General features: G+C 45.8%; 1 protein-coding gene across 1 annotated transcript in view; it reads left to right on the top strand.

Moving 5' to 3' along the window:
• The first annotated feature begins 8476 nt into the window (after nt 1–8476).
• Nucleotides 8477–11571, top strand: part of LOC146352375 (uncharacterized) — a 135503-nt gene continuing 132408 nt past the window's right edge. The window contains exon 1 of the mRNA XM_084832095.1: nt 8477–8603. The gene's annotated coding sequence lies outside the window, so the exon portion shown is untranslated. The remainder of the gene's footprint in view (nt 8604–11571) is intronic.

The raw sequence follows: 11571 nt of genomic DNA, 5'->3' as shown, positions 1-11571 counted from the left end.
GCCCACCCAACTTCCATGCTGCCTGTGTGCTCCAGGCCTGGCTGTGTGCTCCACCACTAGGAGGCAGCCCCTGACTTGGGCATGCAGGCACCGTGGCTTAGGGATGTCAGAGAATTTTGCCACGAATCCCCGGGAGGCTGAATGCCAGCGCTCTCGGCCCCCTGAAATTGGTGGTGAAACGGTCTGCCCTCCCCGCCCCCCCGGGACGGGACTTACCCTTGGGGAATCTCCCTGGTGGCGGCGGCTCCAGTGGTGGTTCGGCGGCGGCTGGTCTTTTGACTGGCTGCCGCCGCCGCCATTTCCAGTAAAAAGAACAAAACAACATGATAGGCTACGTAAAGATTTACGTAGCCTATCACGGCTAGATTTTCAAAAAATACCGTGATAGGCTACGTAAATGTTTACGTAGCCTATCATGGCTGAGTGAAGGAAAAAAACAAAACACCGCGTGTACGCAAATGGCGGCGCCCATGGGCACTGCCATTTGCGTACGCGCGGTTGTTTTTTTTTTCCCCACTCAGCCGTGATAGGCTACGTAAACATTTATGTAGCCTATCACGGCTGACTGCAGGGACGCAAACGGCGGCGGCTATGGCTGCTGCCATTTGCGTTCCCGGCCGGCCGGAATTCGCGGCGGGAGGGACGGGGCACCTCCCCCATGGCCAGAATTTCGGGGGGGAGGGACAGGGCGCCTCCCCCCCAGCCAGAATTTCGGGGGGAGGGACGGAGTGCCTCCCCCCTACCGCGAAGCAAATTTCGTCAAAGGTAAGTGACTTTCGTACATCCCTATCCTTGACTACTTAACTGGTGCATGTCACCCCTTGTGAGCAGGAGGTGGAGCTATCAGTGGCAGGACTCAAAGATGGCACCATGGGTCATTTTGGAGTTTGACACCTCTTTTTGGCTGGATGGCGTTAGGATTTAGGAACCATCAAAAAAGGAATGGCTCCATCTGTAATTCCAGGGGCAAGAGACACCTTGCATATAACGTCTTGTCAGCTACAGTTCAATTCATATTCTCATGCTAAATTAACTTTATGGGGGAATCCTGGCTTGAAAATAGAGAGACAGCCTTTACTGTGGAGGAACTGGCTTGATAATGGAATTTATACTTTAGATCAGTTAATAGGATTGGATGATGAGTTTTTGCCATTTTCAGGAATGCAGTTTAGATATTGCTTGCCGTCTAGCACTGGGTGGCAACGTATTCAATGGCAGCACCTTTTGGTGTGCATATATGAGCCATCAGCAATCTTCAGTGCCTCCTATATTGTTGGAGGAATTAATTGATTCTTTACAAAAAACTCAGCCTACAACAACTGTTCAGAAATGTCTTTTGGATTTTAATAAAGTCAATGTTCAGTATGTTAGAGAGGAATGGAATAGGGAATTGGAATGCTCTATACAGCCTAATTCATGGAAAGTTGCCTTAGCTTCCATATGTACTATTTCTGTAGATTTAAAATTGAGCCTGCTTCAATAAAAACTGATGTTTTGTGTACTGGACACCGCAGAAGCTTGTTAAGAAGAAACTGGCTAGCTCCACTAGATGCTGGCATTGCGATATGGGTAATGGGCCGCTGAGGCATATGATGCAGGCATGCCTGTGGTGGCTTCTTTCTGGCTGGAAGTTACTCCATGCGCATGTTTCATTCTTGAAAAATCTGTGATGATAATTGCAGATGTTCCTGCACTTTTAAATAACATTCCGGTGATGTGGGGATTAACAGATGGACAACAAAAGTAGACTTTGAGAGCCCTTACAGTTGCAAAGAGATTCATATTTCAAGCCTGGAAGGATAAACAACCACCACTTATCATTCAGTGGTCTGAAGCTCTTACTGCTCTTGCTGCATTTGAGCATATATATCCCACAGTTGTCAGTTTCAGCTGGATGCTTATTTAGATATATGGACTGCTTATATTAACGTATATATTTGAAACCAAAGTGTTGAATCTCTCTCTCTCTCTCTCTCTCTCTCCCTCTCTCTCGATATCAATGGTGTTGTGCATAGTTATTGCAAATGGGTTTGTCGGTTTGTTATTTTTTGTTGTTGTTTATTGTTTTGTTATAATTGCAAATAATGTTTTTTTCAGAAAAGATGGCACATGGCTGGGGCTTCCACTTTGCAGGACAGGAGTAGAGGGGGCAGCCACAGTGCACCTTCCCAGCCATGGCAATGTCAGGCATGGCTGGTGGTTTGCTAGTTACACTGCCAGTCCAGCTAGAGAGGCTGAAGGTGGGTACTGTGAACTTGTGTGCTGTGCCGGCAATGCTCCTTCTCCTCTCAGAGTCACTGCTGGCATCCCTTTTCCTCTGTTGCTAGGATGATGGAGTACTTTGGAAAATAATGAAATGGGTCAGGCTGGGTTGGGGTTGAATACAGTTTCCTACGTGGCCTGCTTGCAGCCTCAGGAAAGGATGGAGCTGCTCTACTTGGGATGCAGCAGGTAGGTGGAAAGGAATCCCTTGCCCTCACTCAGCGAATGGCCTGCACTCACCTTGGTGGCACCACTGAGCTTCGCAGTTGCCATTTCTTGAGAAATAAAATGGCGATCGCGAAATGCGCATTTTGTGAATGGGCATATCCACACCTGCAAAAACCACATATTTGTAAATGCACATATTTGCATATTTTCACAAAATGTGCATTTTTGCATATACAGAAATATGTGCATTCATAAAATGTGCATTTGAGCACATACACAAATATGCGCATTTTGCAGTTGCCACTTTATTTTTCAAAAAATTATGACCATGGAGCTTGATGAGGTTGCTGGAGTGAATGCAGGCTGCTCACTGAGTGTGGGAGGGGCTCGAGCATGGTCCGGGGTCCGGCAAGTGGAGGCAGGGGCTGGGCGGGTGCCTGGAGAACTCAGACGGGGGTGAATTTTCACATCTCTAGATGGGGGTTTCCTGGCTTGACAAAAGTACATGTGAAAAGTATCTTGGAGGTGTAGTTGATTACAAGCTGAATATGAGCCAGTACTATGATGTTGCTGCAAAAAAGGCAAATGCAATTTTAGGTTGAATCAAGAGAAGTATAGTTTCTAATTCACAGGAACTAATAGTTCCACTCTACTCTCTGCTGGTCAGACCTCATCTCGAATGTAGGGGTGTACGAAACCCTGCTTACCTGGCTCTGCCAGATTCTGCTGGGGAGGGGGAGGCACTCCGTCCCTTCCCCCGGAATCCTCGCCGGCCAGCTCCGCTCCGTGGGGATTCCATGGAGCCGTCGGCCAGCTCCGCCAGCAGCCGGACATCCAGCCGCTGGGTAGCAGGGACGCAAGTGGCGGCGTTTGCATCCCTGTATTCAGCCGTGATAGGCTACGTAAAGACTTATGTAGCCTATCACGTCTAGGTTAAAAAAACAAAAACAAAACACATACGGAAATGGCGGTGGCTACGGCCGCCGCCATTTGCGTTCCTTATTTTTGACCGTCTTAGTCTACATAAATATTTACGTAGACTAAGATGGTGAAAATAAGGGGGAACGCAAATAGCGTAGCGGACGCTACATAAATATTTACGTAGACTAAGATGGCCAAAAATAACGAATGCAAATGGCAGCAGCCATAGCCGCTGCCATTTGCGTACGCGTTTTTTTTTTTTAACCCAGACGTGATAGGCTATGTAAGTCCTTACGTAGCCTATCACTAATGGGGGAAAAAACAACAACAACAGACTGCAAATGGCGGCGGCAGTGACAGCCGGTTGGAAGACCAGCCGCTGCCGAAGCCGCCGCCGGAGCCACCGCCGTCTGGAACATCCGCCCAAGGTAAGTCTCATCCTGGGGGGGGGTGTCCGCAGGGGGCGGGTGGTGATGGCAGGCCGTTCTGCCATGGAGTTCGGGGGGCCAAATGCACTGGCATTCGGCCTCACCGAGATCCGTGGCGGAATTCTCTGACATCCCTACTCGAATGCTGTGTACAGTTCTGGACCCCACACTTTAAGAAGGATTCAGATAAATTGGAATCAGTTCAGAGAAATGCAGCAGAAACTAAGTCCTAGGAGGGAAGACTGAAGGAACTGGGTATGTTTAGCCTTGGGAAGAGAAGACTGAGGGGGGGATATGATAGCATGTTTCAAGTACCTAAAGGGTTGTCACACAGAAGAGAGCTGCAATCTGTTCTCTGCCATCCAAAGGGTGATTTGGTGATTTGCTTCATGGGTGATTTGCTGTGGATTGGAACCATTTGGAGGTCCTTGGTGGAGCATGACGCCATGGCCAGTCTGCAGCCACCTGGAGTTTACCTGTGGGGAAGCTGCATTTTTGCAGATTACTTTTACTAGGCTTTTTTCTTTAATTCAGCTCCCCTGTGGTTCAGCTGACGTGTGCCCATCTGTCCGCTTTAAATTCAGTATGATTGGGTGTTCCTAGGGGTGTGTCTTTCACCTGGCTGTGACCTTGGTTACCTAGGTAACTAGAGGAACTCGCTTGCTTTTCCAACTCATCAAAGCACCAGGGCACTCTTCCGTACCTTCCGAATTGCGCTGAGCTTCCTTTTTTGCCAGTAGGAGTAACTAGACCTCATTTCCCACCCCATCCCCCTTGAGATCCTTCTCTGATGCTTGTGTTACGAGGGTGCTGGCTGGAGTTGCCTCCCTCTGCTAGCACTACTGATGCCATCACCTCTGCCTCTGCTGGCTGCCTCCTCTCCTCCCTCTCCTGCATTCTTTAGTTTTCACTGTGTCATCCATATAGCAAAATACTGGGCTGCAGGCTCCTGCTCCTCTGGCCACCTCCCCTTGCTAGATAGCTAGAACTTGAAACAGCGCGGCTCTGATTTTCTCAATGGGAAAAAGATGCTGCAGTTTTTCAAGGGGCGGGGGAGCAGACAACAGAGGCTGCAGACTGAGAATGGGTGAAGTGGCTAGATTCCTGTATTTACTCCCCAGAAAAGGAGAAAGGGGGTGGGAGGTCTAACTCCCCGACTGTTGGCTGGAACAGGGTAAAATTGCACTGGTGGGGTGCTCTCATGGGGAGCCTTCAGATGCTGTTGGGGATAATAACATGGTAGCTGGGGGGAGCCTGGACAGGGGCAGGAAACAAGCATCTCTCATTGGTTGAGCAGCAGCACCTGCCAGGTTGATGATGTTCAGTTCTACTCCCCTCACTCAACCTGGAAGTATGTTCCTTTGAAGCACTGTGTGACCCGTAAAAAGCGGATTTTTAAAGTACGGTACACGCAGCTTTTCTTGCTTCGTGTGTCCCTGATGGACCAAAGCTGATTCCATGAAAATCTGGGTAACATCCCATTGCGCTTCTCATTCTGTTGTAGTGAAGATTCCCCCCCCCCCCCCGGTTATAGGACATGAAATAATAGGCTTTAGTTACAAGAAATCAGATTTTGGTTCAACATCAGGAAAAACTTCCTAATGGAACAACCACCTGCCTAGGGAGGTGGTGGGCTCTCTGTTGCTGGAGGTATTTAAGCAGAGACTGGACAGCCATCTGTACAGGAAGCTTTAAATCGTATTCCTGCACACTGAGCAGGGGGTTGGACTCGATGGCTTAAATGGTCCCTTCCAACTCTATGATTCTATGAAACTTAGGGGCAGAGGAAGGTAGAAGCAGAAACTGTATGCATTTCTAGAACCCAGTGGAGCATCTTTCTCTGCTGGGGCCCAGGACTACCAGTTCCAGAATCTCATGGAGAAAAGAGAAGCTGTGCATTTCCCCATAGCAATGAGGAAAGTTGCTATGTTTGGGCCTGGAAGCACCCACAGCCAGTGCCTCTGCCTTCCTCTGGCCCAAAGTAAGTTCCTTCCTTCACCATGGAAAGGAGGAAAGGGGAGGAGGTAGCAGTTCACTCGGTTGGGGTTATGCAACATAAAGCCACATATTTTATTTCTTGAAGGTTGCTTTATTTCTTTCCAAGTTTCATGATTACAAGCAGGTGTTTACGTGAACTTGGTTGGTCCTGACACAAACAAGGAACAGAAATAATCTCTCACTGTCAGGTCCAGGTAGTCTGCTTTGTAAACTTTGGAGACCTGCCCAGGAATTTGCCAACATGGATCGTGTGAGAAATCCTTCAGCAGCAAATAATTTCTCAGCATTTCAGTCCAGAGTGGATAAAAATGGATGGATTTAAAAATAAAGAAATAAACATTTGCTTTTGAATTTAAATTGAACGTTTAAATGTTATTTATTTGTGTGTGTTTTTAACACTTGGGGCTGGATCCAGATTAGGCATTCTGCATGTACAATTGGGCTAGGCAGACGTGAACCTGTCTGGCCCTTTCTCTCCACATCAGACTTTCCACTCCCCTGAAAAAGCTACACAGAGCCTCAGGCATGAAATTTGGTCCTGGGATGCAGGGGTGATATGACAGCAGGGGCTGGACCCATGAATGCAGCCTGGCCTTACTTTATCCCAAGCCACAAACAAAGGTGGGAGTGAGCCAAACTGAGCTTTGAAGTGATGTTTGTAGCATTTCAGCAAGCTCAAGCATCCCTGGTTCTCCCATTCCCACTTCACCCCTCCACATGATTACAATTGTGTGTGTGTGTGTGTGTGTGGGGGGGGGGATGCCTGAACAGGGTTTTTGAAGAAAGACATTCCATACCTAATAAAATTAAACTGCACTACTGCAGGCAGTAAAATTACTGGATGAAGCTATAACCACAACATTTTCTTGCAGGCATTCTCGACTTCAGATATAAGGGTAGATACCAACCTGCCAAAGAAGATGCTGCTGCTGTGCTGTGGCATGGGCATCAAATCATCACTCTTCAATCAGGCCAGCCATAATCAATTTTAGAACTGCAGACGAACCTTTGCTCATGATGTTCTAAAAATAAAGTCACTCCACTCACCTGGTGCAAGTCCATGGCTGAGCACCTGGACTTATAAATACTAAGTCAGCTTTCAAAAGCAGTCACTTCATCTGAAGGCACCATAGGAGAATCCTTTCTTCATTTTCATTCAACGTTGAGAAATGGACTGGGAACTGAAAGAGCAGAAAAACTTGTATTTCTGCTCCAGTCTATAAATAAAAATGAGAACAGGAATGCATGGCCTTGAGATTTACTTTTTTAAAAAGTTTCAAGGGTAGCCTAGGGTACTCGGAAGACTGTTGTAAGTGTGAAAATAATGTAACATCTAAGGTTGCTTAGTTTAGAGAGCAATCTGATGGGCTAGATGGCCCATTGACAGAGGGCTTTGATGATGGAGCTCTCCTTCCATCCTTAGCCCTGCCAGGTCGTTGCCTGCAATGTGGCAGGAGAGACAGAGGCTGTTTTTGTCTCTCCATCCTCCTGTGCAGCAATTTTCCTTAGACGAGTCTCTGAGCCTGCCTAACTTGCTTGCTCTGCCAGCAGTGGGGACAGGGGCTGAGAGGCCATTTAATCCATGGGACCATGGACCTCTCCCCTCCCCACCCATAGAGCCACCTCCCACACACCTATGTCATCCCTTCCCAATGCCAGAGTACTCAGCTTAGGAGAGGGAGACACTGCAGAGCTTTCTGTGGTGGCTGGGAGGGTTTGAGGTTGGGGTGGGGAGTGTTTCTGTAACCCTGTATTTCAGAGTAGTTCAAACGGAACCAGATAGATTCATTTACATCAAGGTAAATAGTCAGATCTCCTACGAGGCTGGAGCTTTATCTCCAACCTTGGAGCGTAGATCCGCTGCATCCTGTAGCCCCTCAGATGCTGTCTAGGGGCCATAGGATTGTTCTCTTAATTATATTCATTTCTGCCCTGCCCTTCAGTTTAGCCAACATTTACATATATGTGCTATTTTGCATGTGCAGTGTGCTTCTCATTAACATTCCCAATGCACTACAACTCGGCATATGTGATGAGCAAAGTTATCCATTAAATATGATGCATTTTCAAAAATTAGTAGAAATATCATGATGGTCCATGCATGCATGTACACATGTGTGTTTATACACACACACACTTTCCTGGATGGTATAAATAATAATGGTGTGCAAAATCCTGCCCTGTATTTTTAGGATTTTTTCTCTCTCTCCCTGCAAAAGAGGCACTGTTTGTTCTGCCTCTTTCTTTCACAGGGAGGGGGAGAATTTTGGAGAATTTTCTCCTTTGGGAGGGGAACAGGGTTTCCACATACCTTTTTAAGTTTGGGAGGTGGCTGAAGGATCTCTTTCTATTCAATTGTATTTCCTTTTACTTGAAAAAAGCCCCCAGCATGAGACTCTTTACAGACAGGCTTCTTCAGCCTGGCAGCACTTCTTGAACTTCCATGAGACCGTGTGACTTCACCCTCTCCTGTTGGCATTCAGCAAGAATTCCCGGGCTGCAGAAGCTTGGCAAAAACTCTGGGGCTGTGGCAAACAACAACAAGTGGGACTTCTGGAGCTTTAGAAAAAACTCTTATCTTGTTTGCGTTTGTTGCTGCAAGGAAGAAGATAATTTTTCGAAAGCTCTGAAAGCCCTGTTTGTTCCTACTTTGCAGAGCTTCTGTGGCCTTGGAGGCCTTCCTGAATGCCTGTAAGAGAGGGTGAGGTCACATGGTCTCCTGAGAGTTCAGTAAGAGCTGCTGGGCTTCTCTCTAAAGAGTCCTGGGCAGCTGCAAATGCTGGGCGGGGGGCAAAAAAGGAAGATCCGCAACCACCACTTAAAAAGGTAAGAGGAAAGTGTGTTCTTTTCCCCAAGGAGAAAGTTACCTGAAATTGTCACCTCCCCAGCCTCTTTCACAAGAGTTTTCATCCCCACCCCGAAATGCCAAAAATGGAAGAACTGAAGTTTTGGGCATAGCACTAATAAATAATCTTGTTGTAAATTAACATGTTTTAGTGGTTGCAATAACAAATTGGTCTTCATAAGTGTTTAGGAAATGTATGAATTACCAATGGAAAATCTATTTTCCTGATTATTTAAACCACATTTTAAATCACCTTGATGTGAATGAATCTATCTGTTTCCATTCAAACTACTCTTAAATAAAGAGTTACAGAAATACATTCCTATTTACATTTTGGTCTTCTCCATTTGGTGACTGTGGTGATTTACAAGCCAAGCAACTTCCTTGCAAATTGTCTTTTATGTTCCGGATGCACTGGATTCATTATTTTCCATCAGTTCAACAATTCAATATGCTGTTTAAGGTTATTCAAATACAACCCAGTCAGCATCAAGGACGATGGGAATTTTATGACTCTCTTGCACGTTAAATGGCTTTTGCAGCAATTCTTCTCTATGACCTCTGCCAGAAATATTGGTAAAAAGGTGATTACTTGCTGCTCCGTTTCAGGTACTTTGCCTACTAAGAAGAGCAAGAGAGCTCTGCTAAGAATAAGGTGAAATTGGTTAGTCTTTTCCTCTCATATTCTCAGAAAATCTTCAGAACTATATGCATGGGGTATTAAGGGATACAGGTTCATAACTAAGGAAAGGTTCCTCCTGTGCAAGCACCGAGTCATTACTGACTCCTAGAGGGACGCCGCTTTCGCTGGCCTTTTCATGGCAGACTATAGCAGGGTGGTTTGCCATTGCCTTCCCCAGTCATGACTACCTTTCCCCCAGCAAGCTGGGTACTCATTTTACCGACCTTGGAAGGATAGAGGGCTGAGTTGACCTGAGCCGGCTACCTGGGACCCAGCTTCCGCTGGGATCGAATTCAGGTCGTGAGGAGAGTTTCGGTTGCAATACTTCCGCCTACCACTCTGCTCCACATGAGGCTAAAAACTAACTAAGAACTAACTAACTAACTAAGAGCAGTATCCAATGAGACCGCTTTGTTCCCACTGATTCCATTGGGCCAGCAGGACACACTGCTAGTGCAATGTGGAGTTAGTGATTCTGGAAACAAGCAGAAACACTCGTTCCTGGCTCAGGCAGGTCAGTGGAGCTCACTTATGCAAGGTCCGCTGAGCTTTCCTGTTCTGGCAATGAGTGTTTCCGCTCATTTCCGGTTCTTATACAAAGTTCTAACTCTCCATTGTGCTAGCAGTGGGTCCCACTGGCACTTGGGCAATGTTGGATACTGGGCTAAGCATGCCATCCTATGCGTGTTTAGTTGGAAGTAAGGCCCAGATTAGACTGGACATATGCCATATAGTTCACCCTTGCATAGCAGATTTTTCTTTCACAAATAGGCAGTGCACCCAAACTAGATCTGGACGATGTGGTGTGGGGAAGGGGGATTTTAACTTTTTGGTTTCACCATGGTCCCAATCAGAGTTACTCCCCCCCATCTGCTATTCATAATATAAGGAAAGCTCAGTTGGTGCCAATGGGAGCTTTCCTCCAATTGAGAATAGCATGCATGGGGGATGTGTTGGAGTGATTCCTATGAGGACCCTTCCCTACACACCACGGTCCTAATCCAGCCCCCAAGACACCAGATATTTGTAAAAGAAAAATCAACCACATGACAAACTACATGACAAATGTCACATCTACTTTAGCCCTAATAGTCCTCCTGGCCCTGTAATGAAGTCCCATAAAAATTTCTGTTGTGATTTGTGTAACCAACAAAGCCACCTAGTATATGTATAAGAGAACCAGAAAAACTTGGGTAGACATCACCATAGTCTGGAACAGATTTTCTAGATGCCATCTTTCAAAATGGCTGCTGCCAAATTTTAACTGCACCTATTTCAGCTCCTATAACATTTACAGACATCATTCTGGTGTCTAAATATATGATTCTGGGGTCAAGGAATTCAATGAGAAAGTTCTTAAATTCATATGGTTCTTAGATTTTATGGTGTTGCTGCAAAAGCCATGGTGATGTCTACCCAAGTTTTTCTGGTTCTCTTATACATATATTAGGTGGTTTTGTTGGCTACACAAATAACAGAAATTTTTATGAGACTTCATACAGGGACTGGCTTAATGGACGTTACAATGCTTTCAGCATTTGAATGGGTGCCATGTAGATGCCACTTTGAAATGGATACTTATTTGGCCAAAGAATCAGCAAGGGTACCATCAATTGGCCAATCCAGAGCCTTGTCAGGAAATATGGACCAATCCTGAAGCATACCCACCTTCTACTCAGGGCAGTAGGTCCAGATACCACCTGACCAACCTTCATTATACTTCTTGTTTTGAATACTTTACTGCACTTGCTGCTAGATTGAGGTCAGTCAAGTGGCCAGGGTTATTCTTAAAAGTGTCATAGAACACTTGTTTTTTTGACAACAAATACAGCTACGTCTCTGGATTTCATCAAACATAGGCTGAGTGAAAGGCTTACAGAGAGTGCATGTTAGGCCTGATTAAGTTTTAGCTCAGTTTCACTGGGGAGTTTCCTTGAGCTTGGTCAGAGAGGAATTCTATAGGTCCCTTGCTTCCAAGGTTTCAGAGCTTCCCTGAGCAATACCTGTGTGCAGGAATTGCATAATTCCCTAGTCTCAAAACTTGGCCCTTAAAAAAAACCCTCAGCTCTGAGCTCTGATTAATATACAGGATTTTAACAAAACACAGAGAAACACTTTTAAAAATTTATTTAATCAATTTGTAAACCACTTGACTATGTCTAAAAATGTATAAACCACTTTACTACATTTATTAACCACTTGACTAAATCTACATCTCGAGGTGGTTTACAACACAGATATTTAAAATACAAAATGTTCACAGTTAA

The sequence above is a fragment of the Heloderma suspectum genome, chromosome 2, assembly GCF_057233095.1.
Source record: "Heloderma suspectum isolate Gila_16-S chromosome 2, 16-S_ref, whole genome shotgun sequence".
Classification (NCBI taxonomy): domain Eukaryota; kingdom Metazoa; phylum Chordata; class Lepidosauria; order Squamata; family Helodermatidae; genus Heloderma; species Heloderma suspectum.
The sequence above is the reverse complement of the archived record's forward strand: the minus strand, read 5'-3'. Positions and strand labels throughout refer to the sequence as shown.